At 40.4% G+C, this 14,986-nt stretch overlaps 1 long non-coding RNA gene across 5 annotated transcripts in view; it reads right to left on the bottom strand.

Moving 5' to 3' along the window:
• The window catches only part of LOC101942410 (uncharacterized), a 94,641-nt gene extending 85,959 nt beyond the window's left edge, over positions 1 to 8,682 (bottom strand). For 4 of the 5 annotated variants that reach the window (XR_010597978.1, XR_010597977.1, XR_010597981.1 and 1 more), the window contains exon 1: positions 8,306 to 8,682. This is a non-coding gene — a long non-coding RNA (uncharacterized LOC101942410). The remainder of the gene's footprint in view (positions 1 to 8,305) is intronic. The other variant, XR_010597979.1, reaches the window with a different exon arrangement.
• Positions 8,683 to 14,986: the final 6,304 nt, after the last annotated feature.

Consider the following 14,986-nt stretch of genomic DNA (forward strand, 5'->3'; position numbering starts at 1 on the left):
AAGCAGCCTGCCTTAGCCCCGCTGCGCTGCTCACCAGAAGCCGCCCAAGGTAAGCCCATGCCCCAACCCCCTTCCCTAGCCCTGAGCCCCCCACAAATCTGGAGCAACCTTCTCCAACCCAAACCCCTCATCCCCGGCCATGCACCCCAACTCCCTGCCCCGGCCCGGAGCCCCCTCCCACACCTGAACCCCTCATTTCTGGCCCCATCCTGGAGCCCACACCCCCAGTTAAAGTCCGCACCCCTGCTCCAGCCCAGTGAAAGGGAGTGAGGGTGAGGGAGAGCGAGCCACAAAGGGGGGGGAATGTAGTGGACTGGGGGCGGGGCCTCGGGGGAAGAGGCGGGTCTGGGTGTTCAGTTTTGTGCGACTAGAAAGTTGGCAACCCTAGGAAGAATCCCACTTCTGTGGACTAGGGTGTGACATTATGGCTAATTCTTCAACACCCCTTTCCTATGGCAGCTGCTGCACGCTTGTATGAGAGCACTGCTGGCCCTTTACCATACATCAGTGCCACCAGTGAGCCGAAAATCACATCCTAACAGAGTGGAAGTATTAGTGGGAAAAGAGTCTAATGCACTAAATAAATTCGGAGCCTACCCTGCACCCACCTCCTTTTTCACTTGGATCAGGCTCAACAGGCTACTCTCTGGCATGACCAGATTGTCACAGCCATGTACTGGTGTGGTCTGGTTTCTGTCTCACGCTGTGACTGGTGCAGCATTGCAGACGTTAACTCATGGAACAGTGCCCAACCCAACATTTGGAGGGCTGTCTACAGTGCCTAGTACAGAGGCCGTTCTCTGGTTATGGAACCTGGGCTTTGAGCTGAGACATCTGCATATGAGAGAGAGGCTGGGATAAATCACAGTGTTCCTCACTCTGCTCTGCAGGGATTATATTCTGATGGCTAGAGTGGGGATTTGTGGAGGGGAGTGGCTGCATCAGCCATTCCACTTGTCCCACGTAAGGGGGAGTGGAGGAGGAATATAGCAGCCATGGAAACTAAAGCAGCCTCTGGGGAGGATTTCTTTTACACCCCAGATTTTGAATTCAACTCCTTAGTGCTTTGAGGCCTGATCCTGCACCGTTATGAGATCATAATGAGAGCTTTAACTTGATTTCAATAGATGCAGGATTAAGCTCTTGAGGAGAGTTTGGCCTGTTTTGTGGGTATAAATTAGTTGAAAATATTATCCTTTGTCTTTAAAGTCATCTGTTCGTTTTATTGCTAAGCCCAAGTTTTACTAATGGAAAGCCAGGACAGCATTGGAAGAGTGAACTTTATTTCATTTGCTTTCATGAATCACGAGCAAAACTACCAGCTAAATTCTGATACCAGTGATCTACTCTCAAAGATCTTTTTGTTACGGCAGAGTCTGGCAAGTGCCACTTGGAGTATTACCAACCTCAAGTATTAAAACATCCTAAAACAGGCCCCCCAAAATCATGATTGATTTAAAAACCAAGATATTTAAAAAAATAATAAATGTGAGGTCTTTTTATTTCCCTTTTTATGTTTGAGATTTTAGGACTTACTTTTTCCAGGTTTTCTCCACAGCCATGAGAGCTAACACTTATTTTTTTTAATAAAAGCTGAGAGTCTAATGTAAACATATTACATGACCCCTAGAGTTGGGACTTTAAGAAAAACACTAAATAACATGAGACTCATAATAAAATCATGAGAGTTGGCAACATTGCTCCATGACGGATTTAATGGTAAAACATTTCTTTTTTAATGTGGCATTAAAAATGGAAGTTGACCAGATCAGATACTGAACATAGACCTTTATTTTTTTGCTCTGAATGTAGTGAAATTTTACATACACTCTGTTTTTAGTAACTCATAGAGATTCGGCGTATTGGAGGTTTGTTCCATTTTGGGAAAAGTGTTTTGGGAATATGAGGGGGCCAGTGACGATGGAGAACGGAATTAGAATCATTTAGCGACTGCAACTCTCTTAAATCCTTGATTTAAAACCAAAGAACTCCTAAAAGCAGCCTGTCCCAGCAGCAATGAAAGGGGTGGGGGAAGCAACAGCTATCCCAGGCTGTCACTGGCCTTTTCTTCCTCTGATACACAAATCCAGAGCAAATCCAATTCAACCAAAAGTTGTACTAGTACTAAAGCATATTAAGGCCATAAGGCTGTGAAGCTTACTGCATAAGTCAATATGAGAACCCCATGAGAGCTCAGGCATCCCTGTCAATTCAGACCCTTCTTGCCCATAAGGAAGGCTGATGCCTAATTTGTGGGAAAACTGAGCATTACCCCAACTCCTGACCTCTGCAGGAATGATATTCCCTGTTAATGCTACCCCTCTGAGATAAATTTAATACTTGCTACTGGGATCAGCCTCCTGAAGTTGTAAGCCCGTGAATTTAACATAATTCAGGTGCATCGCAAAATGAAGATTATTGTCCAATAGGCTGAGTCCATGCCATGCAAATCTGTACAAAATTTAGATGTATCCTCCCCTTGGCTGTTAAACTGTGACTCCCTGACCTGACAGCACACAACCCTATGCAGGTAGTGACAGTAAATTGACACTGTGTAGCCAATAAGCGAAAGGAGAGGGGAAATTGGGATTTTGCAGTGACAGGTGGAGCTGGAAGAGACCAGCTTCTGCCCTGTGCCACCTTTTTTGGGCATCTGGCCAGTCTTGGTGCCTGTCAGAAGCTCTGGGATGGACCAGAGCTGCAACTCTCCTAAGGGACCAGCAGAAGCCATGCATTGCTGCTTTGGAGCTATGACCTCCCTGCAGGCTCCCACCCAACAATCCGGAGCCAGTGGTGATGGTCATCTCCCCTTAAGGTGCTAGATCTGGAGTTTGGTTAAGGACTTTGTGTGTGTTTCATGCAAAGGTTGAGAGGTTATGAATTGTGTGTGGTAGAAAATACTTGATATTTCTCCTTCCACTGAGTTAACCATACCTGCCCTGTGTATGTGTATTCTCATCTTTCTCCTGCCCACTTGTTCAGAGTGGGATGGAAGGTGCTTTTTCATAATGTTTTGCTTTCAAATAACTTAAAGCTAAGTAACCTGAAGTGTTTAGATGACATTCTGTTTGCTCTTTGCTTCAAGTGTAAATGTTGCAGAATGATTGCCTCCCTATAAACACCATTTTAATGCCCTTTAGTCTCCTCTTTCCAATAAAAAAGTGTTCCACCCACCTACAATGCATCATCCAGTCCCACACTCCAAAGAAAATGCTCAAATGCTCCTTAGAGTTGGGATTGTGTGGGGTAGGTGGTGGTGGGGTATGTGTGTGGAGAGTGACACACTGAGTACTGGCAGGGCTATGAAGAATGATGAGCACTGTCATCCATTGCACTCTATGGTCATTTCCAGGTAAGGTTCAAATTGGAGCCATATTACTTTTAGTCATGGAGTCTCCTCATGTAGTTTTTTCCCCCTCAATCATCTCCTATCATGGGTTTTTACCATAGAAGAGGGTGATATGGCCCAAGATCTGACATTGTTTCCAAACAAGCTGTGTTTAGCTAAATCTATTTAAATACACCAATAGTAAGTTACAAAACAATCCTCCCCAAACATAATGTTATCTGTATTGCAGTAGTGTGTAGGGCAGTGGTCCCCAAACTTTTTTGTTCCCACCCCCGCCCCCCATTTCTGGTCCCCCAGCCCACCCGGGAGCGGGGCTGCAGTAGGAGCCGGAGCCAGAGCTGTAGCTGGAAGTGGGGCCATTGTCGGGGCCAGAGTCAGGAGTGGAGCTGGTGGCAGAGCAGGGCTGGGTGGCGCACTCTCCCTCCCCGTGTAGGGGTGGCCCAGACTGCGCTGAGTTCCCCCTCTCCTCCCGACTGTTTCTCCATGCCCCTCCAGGGTGTGTGTGCGCCCCACAGTTTGGGGACAACTCATGTAGGCATATGGTAAAAACACAGTCCCTGACCAAAAGAGTTTCACATTCCAATTGTCAGGTGCAGGAGTCCACTGGCTGACTTACTGAACTGTTTTTGGTGGTATGCTATGAATTTGCTGCATGTTTCCTCATTTAAGATTATTATTGGATTTTTTTTGGAACTTAAAAATTATTTGTTATTGCCTCCATGTTTCAGTGGGTCATATTTAGAAAAGATTCATACTGGTGCAGGAATACAGGAAGCAGCAGCTGTTATTGTGCTTGATCCCATTTTAGTGAAGAATCCATAAAGCGCAACCTGCTGTGACATTGGAATATTCTGTGGGAGTTCATTTTTGTATTTTGTTATGGTTTCAACTTGATTTATCTTGCTCTGCATCCTGTGATGTTATAACTTATTATATAGAGATACCAAACAGGGTTTTCTAGAAAAAGAGCAGATAATTGGTTTTACTTTGTTAATTTCTTTTTGGAGCTAGTCTGTAATCTAGTAAAATTCTCAATATTTTGATGTAATATTTTAATAATATTAAAATGTTTTGTGGTAAAAATGAGAACAGTTTCAAAATTCCAGATAAATAGTAGAAAACTAATTGGTCAGAACATTTTTTTTTTATATGTGAGTGTCTTGTGGTACTCTATCTCAAATTTCTACAGCTGCCTGTGCTGAAGACGGCTTGTTGATATTAATGATCTTCTGCAATATGGAATGTAAACAGAGCAATTAGCAATAAAAATATTCTAACTGCATAATATCAAAAATAGCCAATGTCCAGTGATAGTAATATGAAAAGGTTTCTACGCAGAAACCTTTGTGGTAATGTTACTGTGTGCCGATGTTTTACTTTGATGTTTCTATATTTTGTGTGACTTATTTAACCCATGTTGGTGCTGAGATTTTAATTTGCAGGTCTGCAGCGGTGAAAGGCTACTCCTTTAATCTACTGCTGCGGTTATACTTCATCTCTTGTTTCTGCTTAATATCACATTTTGCTGATCCTGTCCCATTTCCTCTGCATCTGATACTGCCATCCACAAAACAGAGCAAGGTGGCCTCAGCTTCAGCTCTCAGTGTTGCTAGAGGGTTATGAATAATAATAATAAAAAAAAAGAGAGAGAGAAAGGGAAGTTCTGGATCTGAACTACGCTGAGGGTGATCAGATGTAGGTTTAGCTGGGAATTTTTCTAATTTTTTTTCCCTCTTGAAAACACAGATTTGTCAAAACTGAAATCTTTTATGGAAAATGTTTCTGTTTTGACAAACTTCTGCAAAACACAGGTAGGGTTTGATGGAACTGCGGCAAGGGTTCTCAGTGTCTCGGTTCCAGGTTCTGCAGCAGGGAGCACCAGTGAAGCCTGGCTTTCACGGCTTCTAGGCTTCCCACTCTGTCTGGAGACTCCTCAGGTAACTTCTGGAGTCAGGGCAGCCAGCTGCTCTGTTTCTTTTTGGAAAATCAAACCGAAATATATCAATATTTTGGAAACAATTTTTGGGGGGAATTTCTTTTTTGCAGGAACTTCTGAAATAAAAGCTTTCATTTTGAATTGGCCAGTTTTGACCAGCACTACTCAGATGTGGTGTTGATGGGGCTGGTCTAGAATTCAGATTCAGTTTTCAGGTTTTGGCCTAGCTCTAATTGCTACTATCTTTGTTTGTCTTGGACAGAATAACTGTGAGTAACAGCATGGTTAGCCTGGTTCTTGATATCACGTTTCCTTCTGTGCATTATTAGTTTACTTCAGTGGTGCCCAACCTTATTACCCAATAGGGCCACATAAACCTAAGCACAACCTTGTGTGGGCCAAACAAATTCTACCTATTTTAATAAGATTTAAAGTCACCTGTATTGATTTATATTTTAAGTTCAGCTTCTTTCATACATACTTAGATAGGTTGTTTCTATGTACAGCATTGTCTACTACTCGTGTAAACTAAAATGATGTAAACATGATGACAAAATGCTAATGAATCAGCCGTTAGTATATTGTGTTGAATCAGGCTGTGGGCCTTATGAAACATTCTGGTGGGCTGTGTGCGGTCCGTCGGTGGGGCACCCCGGTCATGAGTTGAGTCATGTTGTGATTGTTGCAATGTGACTCAGTGTCGCATTGTGAGCATGCAGTGCCTTTGGAGTTCACTAGTTGCCCTGTAAGCTTGTAGGATTTAAGAAAAATTGTTAATGGTCATAACTGTCCTGCACATTTTGGGAATCGTGAAAACGCAAGCATTCTGGTTTTAGTATTTATTTACATGGTGGTGATTATTTTTTGAAGGCTTGAGAATGGCTTTCCTACACATATTCTCTTCCTCCCATTCACTGAAAATAATCTTAAATGGAACTGCTATTAGGGATGAGGGAACAGCTTTGACTCAAGAAAGGTCTGAGCCAGACCTTTTCACATTCCTTGATTTGAACCTGAACAGACTTGAGGTTTTAAAAAGCTTTTTTCACTTCTCCTGTGCATTTTTTTGCATTTTCTAGTTCCTATTGGAAGTAGAAGTACTACATGTTTTGATCTCAGTCTGTTCTCTCAAGATTTCCAACCCAATTTTTCAGACAATTAGGTTTGTACAGTTGTACAAACTTTCAGGTGTTCATCTAAAATAAATTTTGTAAACTTTGAGTTTCCTTGCTGTTTTTCAGAACAAATACCTAAATAGGTCACAAAAACCAAACAACTTATTATACCTAAAGTACAAAGAGCATTTCATATTCACTGATAAACAAAAATATTGCTCAGTGACCTACATAAGCAAAATGGTAGAAAGTATTTACTAACCAGTCAAAATAACATCCAACAAATGAAGCATATCTGTTTAGTTTTACGTGAAGATGAGAGAGCAAGGGCATAATTCCATAAGGTAGAGTCTTTCGACTAATGCAGCAGGGATTTATACTTCCGGTGCAAGATTTATTACTTAGATTTTTGTTTTTATATGTGCATTTTGTAAGTCCTTTCCTAAACCTATCTGACCAGTCTTCAAAGTGTGGGTTAGAATTTTGAACAAATGTTACATTTATTATAAAATCGTCCTCTCCACTTTTCTAATCATATTCTCAATTTATCCCATTCAGAATTTCTCATACATTTGGTCCCTCTGGCATTGAATAGTATAGGTAAGACATGCTGCAGCATTTACTTGCAGCAGCTATGTCAGTTCAGCTTGCTTATTACATAGATCTGTTCATTTCTTCTGTAGAAGCTCATTAATCCATCAGCATGACACAGTCCTCCCAATGAGGTTGTGCCAAGTGTTACAGTAGCACTCCAGCATGGTTTAGAAATCTGCATGTTGTTTATTTTTCCAGAGATTAAATAGGATCACTTCCCTATCATGTAGTATTTATGCCCTAGGGCAGTCAAATTGACTCCCACTAATATTTTTTTCTTTAAGGAAAATAAGTGCAGTAATTAAGGGACATTCAATATGTTGCTGAAACTTTATATATTGTATGAACCACTACTCTGTAATGCTTAAATATAAACCAGAAGAGTAATGGTGGGTAGGGTAGGATGGGATGAACAGGGATGAGTGGGGGAGGAGCTCAGTGTAGGACTCAGTGACATTTAAGGCTGAGCATTGGAGCTGTTGAAGAGTTATTGCTGCTTATGACTGTTTGGCCTGGCTGCATATCAGAGCCATTAACCTCTGAATAACATAGCCCTAAAGAGAATGTACTCTTTTAGAAAACTCCTCATTAATTAAATTTATGGAAGGGGAAAAAAAAGCTCAGGCCTTGGAGCATGGGGCTTCTATAGGTCCTGGAGATGCATAAAAATAGCCAGGAATGTTGTGCTTCTTGCAGAAACTAAACATCCGAGCTTTCCCTCTTGAGGGTCTCAGAGGCTTGCAACACTGGGGATGGAATTTGCTCAGTGCTGGCCTTGGCATCCAACTCTCCAATGTGGGGCTAAGTCTGCATGGCTTCAACTCCAGTTAACTGTGTCTTTCCAGCATAATGACGATTCCATTTGTCCGTAGACTTTTCTTCAATAAGTGGAAGTGTTTTTAAAAAAATGTATGCTTACCTGCAAACTTAAATCTCATACAGTGTACATTTTTGCCAGCATACATTCAGAAAATGACACATGCAGAGCATTTAATTTTTTTTTAAGCGAACTCTTGATTTGAGAACATCAAGCCTCATTTAAATGGTTACACTTGGTGCTGGTGGTTTTTCAGACAGCAGGGTATGAAATATAGGGGAAAATATGATCTGTCGCTGCAACATGCAATTTTGAAAACTACCCCATTAACCTAGGGACTTTCCCAACAGTAAGCAGCAATTTGGCTCAAGTCCCTTCAGCATCAACATTTTGCCATCACCTCCTTTCCCACATTTACAGAGCTATGGGAGACTTTGCCAGAGAAGTACAGTACAATGAAATGTACAAAGGATACATTAAAAAAAATCACTAACCTTCAATATTGTGGCTCTGATTCTGCAAATTAATTAATGATTTTTGCCTGCACAAAAAGTCTGAAGGATTAGGCCTTGTCTGAGTTACATTTATAAAAAAATAATTTTCTTTGCTTCCTTCATTCTCTCCTAGTTTCTTTTTTCCTCTCTCCATCCTTTTTGTCTGCTCTGTTTTCTTCTTCCTTCTTTTTCTCATGCCGAAGCTTTCCTGTTACCTTCATTAACATAGATTTTCATAATCAGCTTCCTGTTCTGCATTGTATTGTATTCCAGTTTTGTCTCTTGTGATCCCTCTTTCTCCTCTGTTTTTTCTCCCTGCTTCTGTTCTCTTTATTCTTTGTTTCTTCCTCTCCCTCCCAGCCAGAATGTCTGAGTTAAGTACCCTCCTCCCGACCTTTCCAAAATAGGTGCTGTAATCAGAAAGTACATGGAACACTTAACTAATTAGGAACTTCAGGTTCTTGATAGGGAGGGAATGATTAAGGATATAGACTTTGTATTTTGACTTCTAACTCCAGTGAATACAATTACAGGTAACCCCCCTTTTTAACGTATGCTACAAATGCACAAAATCCTAGGCTCCGAGGACTATCTACACACAGGAGAATCAGTATATTAGAGCAGTGTCATTTGCGCTGCTAGCTATAGTTATTATTGTGTTATTTCTAGTATAGACCCCTGCTTTTGAAGGTTTATAACTGTGCTATTAAAATTCATTGCAGACTGAAACTTGGCACACAAGGTCTGAGAGCCCAGAGCAAATTTTTAATTTTTGTTTAAAATATTTTTTAAGCTAAAGGAATGCAATAAAAACCATTACACTGGTGATTATAAATACTTTTATGTGTTACTACAATACAAAAAATACTTAATTTATTTTAAAATTCTGCATGGCATTAGTCCATGGCATTAGATGGCTTCAGGTATTCTGGAACAGAACAGTGAACACAACAGTTACTTTATTAGGGAAAAGCACTTTCTCAATATCGCTTAAAATCTGATTTTAGTAGGCTCTTTAGCACACTACTGTACCATAATGGAATAAAGTGAAACAAACAAACTTGTGCAACTCATTAAGCTTCACCACCACCACGTGTGACCATTTAAAAGATGCTGGATGTTTTCAAAGCAAGAATGGGCCTTAAAACATTTAAAATAAAATAACCAAAATGCTCTGCATGTGTCATTTTCTGAATGTATATTCATAAAAATGTATGGTATATCAGATTTAAATTGCAGTTATTTGCAGATAAAGAAACTTTAAAAAAATGCTTCTACTTATATACTGAATATTTCCGGCCACTGGGTACGGGACATAGAACTATTCAAATCCAGCCCAGCCCAGTCCAGTAGTGACTTAATGTGGTACCATAGGATGGCAGATGGATGATCTATATGTATAGTAGTAATATATACAATCAGTTGATTCAATTATTATTTGAGGTTCAGACCCCTTGTCTTTATAGTTAAGAGGCAATTTCCCTGATTCGCCAGTTTGGTGACTTACATGACAGGCTGGTCAGACAAGCAAATACACATTCCTTTGTCTAGGTAAGACTGTGCTTATGCATTGCTTGCTGAACACATTTTAGGAACATAATTCTACCACATACTTATAAATCTTTGTAAACACCCCATACAGCCATCATGCAAGAATTTTAATGATCAGTAAGTTATTAGTTTTCCGATGAGATATTACATGCCATCCTTTGGGTATATTTCATGACAACAGTGTGTTAGGTGTAGTGAGTATGTCAGGTCTGACAAGAGTTGCTGAGAAGTGAAACACCAGTAGGTCTCTGTATCACAGAGGGCCATATCAAACTGGCAGACTGTGTGCCTCCTACAAATTACTACTTCCACAACAAAGTGGAATAAGACATTTTGACAGGGTTGTCTGTAGGTCTGCTTGAGTCAGTCAGCAGAGATAGAAAGAATGAAAAGAGAAGAATTTTCATGTATTTATCAGTTGGAGCGAAGAAGGAATTTTACTCTGTAGGAGTCAGTGGAGAGTGGACAGTGTTTCCAGGTCTGCAGCACTCAGCCATCAAGCTTCGTGAAGACTTGCTCTGTCACCAAACCCTCCTTCTTGTAGGTCTCTACTACATCTGATCTGGATAGGTAGACCAGGACTTTCATTGGGAATGTATATTATCACATTCTGGTGCAAAAGTGCCAGAATTTAGGCATTGAACCTGCAGTGCAGTGGAGAGTTTCTGATTTTGTCATATTTAAGTGAGGATTTGTTATCCATTTTGTGATAGCTGCCAGTCAGGGAGTAATTGTGAGTAAACAGCTGGATAGATTTCCTTCCTTTCCTTCTGAATTTTTATATCACACGATGTGCTCAAATGGCACAGTTAGGATTAGAAAATCATTGAGTGGAAGGAAGAGAAGATGAATTGGTGCTTTTAAAAAGACTTTAAACAAATTGTGTAAGAATGGGAATTAAGTCTCTTTCCTGTTCACTAATGGCTTTTGTTTTATAGCAGGTGTTCAAGGTATAATGCGGAACTTGTACTCTAGTATGAGCCAGGCCCTTCTTCCTCTTCTGACATAAAAATGCTAGTGAAATTTTAAACATTCTCTTTGCCAGCATACTGGTGTCTTTGGTGTCTGTGTATATATGTGTATCTGAGAGAGCAAGCTCTTGCTGACAGGAGATCCTATTTTTACATGTAACTTGAATTAAATTATTTCAGATGCAGACCATTTGGAATAAATGTTTACAGGAACTGGTTTAGATCATTTATAAACAGTAAAATTGAAATCTTGCTCTAGTAGAGTGGAGCATATTAAAATAAAAAATTGAACATGACTCCTCATGCTATTGTGTGTCAAAGAAGACTCCTGCCCTTCTGGCTCAGGTTTCCTGCCTCTTTTGAGAGGTTCTTCAGGAAATGACAAAGAGGACAAGAGGGATCTTTGACAATGAAATACATTCTTATTGTGAAGTTGAAATATAGCTATTTAGAGCTTCCTTGCTTGAGACCTCACATTTTATGGCATAGAAAGTTAAATGCAAGCAAAGAAACTTACTAAGTTTTACCAGAACTACTAGGCAAATGCTGTAACATCATGTGTTAAACCAAACAACCAACCCTATAACTTTATCTTTGCCCAGTCCACTGTTCACAGGAAGAGGAAGAGGCCTATGAGAATCATAGAAATGTAGGGCTGGAAGGGACTTTGAAAGGTCATCAAGTCCAGCTCCCAGCACTGAGGCAGGACCAAGGGAACCCAGACCATCCCTGACCTACGTTTGTCCAGCCTATTCTTAAAAACCTCCTATGATGGGGATTCTACAACCTTCCTTGGAAGCCTATTCCAGAACCTAAATACCCTCATAGTTAGAATAGGAATCCAATGGCATCTGGAGGTGCTGCTTAAAGATTACCATACATATTTAGCCCTTGCAGTCCACAACCGTAGATGATGTCAAGAAAACATTTTGGGCCATATCATGAAACTTCACAAGAGCCTTTAGCTCTGATGTATGGGAGGGTTTCTTTGTGGGTGTACATAACCAGGAAAACCCCTGACTGTGGAGGTGTGGTCTTGGAGTGGGAAGTTTAGAAAATGGAAGGCTTTGTCAAGAAGTTTGATGCATAAGCCACATCATCATCCGTACATTTGGCGGTGTTTCTCTGGCTTTTGAGAGCTTTAGGGGGTAAGAGTTCAAGAAGACATTGCTCTTTTTGCAGGAGGTTGTTCTGCCTAGTGTGCTTATAAATTCCAAGGCCAGAAAGGGCCACTCTGATCACTAAGTCTGACCTCCTGTAACACAGGCCATAGAACTTCCCCAAAATAAATCCTAGAGCATATATTTTAGAAAAACAACCAGTCTTGATTTAACAATTGTCAGTGATGAAGAATTTACTATGACTCTTGGTAAATTGTTCCAATGGTTAATTACTGACAGTTAAAAATGTATGCCTCATTTCCATTCTGAATTTGTCTACCTACAATTTCCAGCCATTGGACTGTGTTGTATCTTTTTCTGCTGTATTGAAGAGCCCATAATTAAATATTTGTTCCCCATGTAGATTCTTGTAGACTGTAATAGCTTAATGGCCATTTTAGGTATTGACCCAGTTACTCTAGCTCTTTTCCTAGTCTGGTCTGACTATTCTGTAGTCCTGACTAATTTCACTGTAAGGGGGCGGCGGGAAGCGGCGCAGGCAAGGGATGTGCTGGCCGCAGCTTCCCGCCACCCCCATTGGCCCGGGACGGCGAACCGCGGCCAGTGGGGGCCACGATCGGCCGAACCTGCCGCATCAGCAGGTAAATAAACTGGCCTGGCCCGCTAGGGTGCTTACCCTGGCGAGCCGCGTGCCAAACGTTTCTGACCCCTGGTGTATAGGCTTACAATTGGTTGTCACCAACGAAAATGATTACTTTTCAGTAAGAAGTCTGTCTTTCAGTGTTAGGCCAAGAAATGACAATTGCAATTAAGTTTAGACTGTTTTGGGGATGATAACCATTATCTACTGGATATCTTTGAATTGGTGATTTGTAACAGCTCCAACAGGTGGTGGGTGAGGAGACATAATTTAGAGGTTAAACGACAAGACTGGGAGGAGATCTGGAGTCTGATTGTGGGTCTGCATTTGGACTTGCTCATTTGGACATTTATGGACATTCTCCTTCTCTGGAAGTTGGCAAGAAGGTAGGGGAAAATACCCCCCCATTCTCCCCTTTTTTCCCTCTAAGGCCCAAGCTTTCTCCAGTTCCATATTAGAACTGGAAATACAATTTTCTTGAAATGATGTTAATACTTAAAGATAATGCTATGTACTCTCAGCCTTAAAGTGGTTTTCTTTTTTCTGGGTATGGACATAATTATACTTGCTACATAATAGGTACTGTGGAGCCTCATTCACTAATCTTTCTAAGATATTATAAAAGTACAAATAATTATATATTCATGAGAAAAATAATTTTCTATTGGGTTCAGAACCTCTGCAAAGTTTAGTCCAAAGTCAGTTTTGAGTAGTATTCTGACCACTGAAAGTATTTTCTCTTTGAATTAAGATACTGGTCAATTTTTAGTCATAGTGGCCATTATTAAGTAAAATTTTGGCAGGATTTCATATGACTTATAATGGCATTGATTGTACTAGCTGCTCTCAGATTGAAGCAATTCATACTTTTTTGCCCCTGTGTGTTGAATTTTCCTTATACTGCTTCGGTTTCCATGTCTGTTTCTCTTCCTTTTCTTAATTGGTCTTGCTTTTGGATTTTTAGACATTCACAATGACAACACCCAATGTAGTCACTTGATTCTGCCAACAAAACCAAAACAAGACAAAACTCAAAAAGATGTTCTCTTCAGTCTTCTAAACCAGTCTGGACTCTCTAGTTCTTCCCAACCAGTAAGTGGAGAGGCTTTTACTGGTCTTTTGCTGATGACATGCGTCCATGTATAATGTAGCCATCTCTTAGCCTTAATTTAAAAAGTAGAAAAGTAGAGCCCAGGAAAGCAAATAGACTTGCATCATATTTCAATGAACAATTAGAATATTTCAGAAAGCATGAATTTTATCTGTTAGATAGTACACTTTTTAGGAAAGTATGCTGGACTGGTACAAAAAGCTTAGAGAAAGAAAATTAATCTTCTATGAAAAAAAAATCCCTCGCTTCTTCAGTCTTCTATACCAGTCTAGACCCTTGGAATCTCCCAAAAGCAGTTTACTTTGGTAAACACTCTGGAGGGGAGAGGGGGAGCTAGCACCTGACAGCTTTCACCTTTCTGAGACTGCATATGTAAAGATATGCATATGTGTTCCATAATATTTCAGAAAGATGTTTGGTGATGCCCATGCAATAGACTTGCAAATCTTCAAGAAAGACATTTCTTCTCTCTCTCTTCTCTCCCTCCCCTATGCCCCCCCCCCAAGAAGAAATGTGTAGAGTGAACTTTGAGGAAGTTGGAATTTCCTTTCCTGCAGAACTAGGCGTTTGTAATGAGTTATAACAGAAATGGCTGGACTGGTATAGAAGATTTTGAAGAAAGGAAAAATAACCGGTTCCTTTTTGGTAGTAAACTGTATCTTAAAAGTATAAAATGACAGGTTTTTTTGGTAATGGTTTAGGCGACCTTGCTATCTAGGACATATTGTAAAGGCATGGGAGAAGACATATCTGATTATATCTAGTAAACAGCAGAAGACAGGGCACCATGCTTTAGCTCTCAGTGATACAATGCAAGTAAAATTAGCTGTTCATGACTAAGTAACGTAGGGATTCAGTATTGGCCAATAAAACCTATGTTCCCATTACACAGTCCATCTTTTAAGTCTACTTTATTAGCTTTATACTTATATTGTCCTCTGCACTTTTTGAGCCACATTAATTATAAGGAGGTGCATACCATGGTCAGAATGTTTATATGTGGATTTTGCACAAGCAAGAGAACAGGAATATCTCACAAGGAACTTTGAAGCAAGGTTCTCAAAGTTTGTTGTGGCCAGGTTGGGTAAATTTATTTTTTCCCCCCTGTAAAATTTGCTAAATCTAAGAATGAGAATAGAACATTAGTTTGAGAGTTGTCAATATGGCTTAACGCCAGCATGTTGAGATCTGTCATCTTTGCTGCTGGCCAAGATCTCTACAGCATATTGTTAGTTCTATTTCATGATGCAGCATCCAGCGATCCTGCTATTACTATAATGGTTAAAG

This window comes from Chrysemys picta, chromosome 2 (assembly GCF_011386835.1).
Source record: "Chrysemys picta bellii isolate R12L10 chromosome 2, ASM1138683v2, whole genome shotgun sequence".
Classification (NCBI taxonomy): domain Eukaryota; kingdom Metazoa; phylum Chordata; order Testudines; family Emydidae; genus Chrysemys; species Chrysemys picta.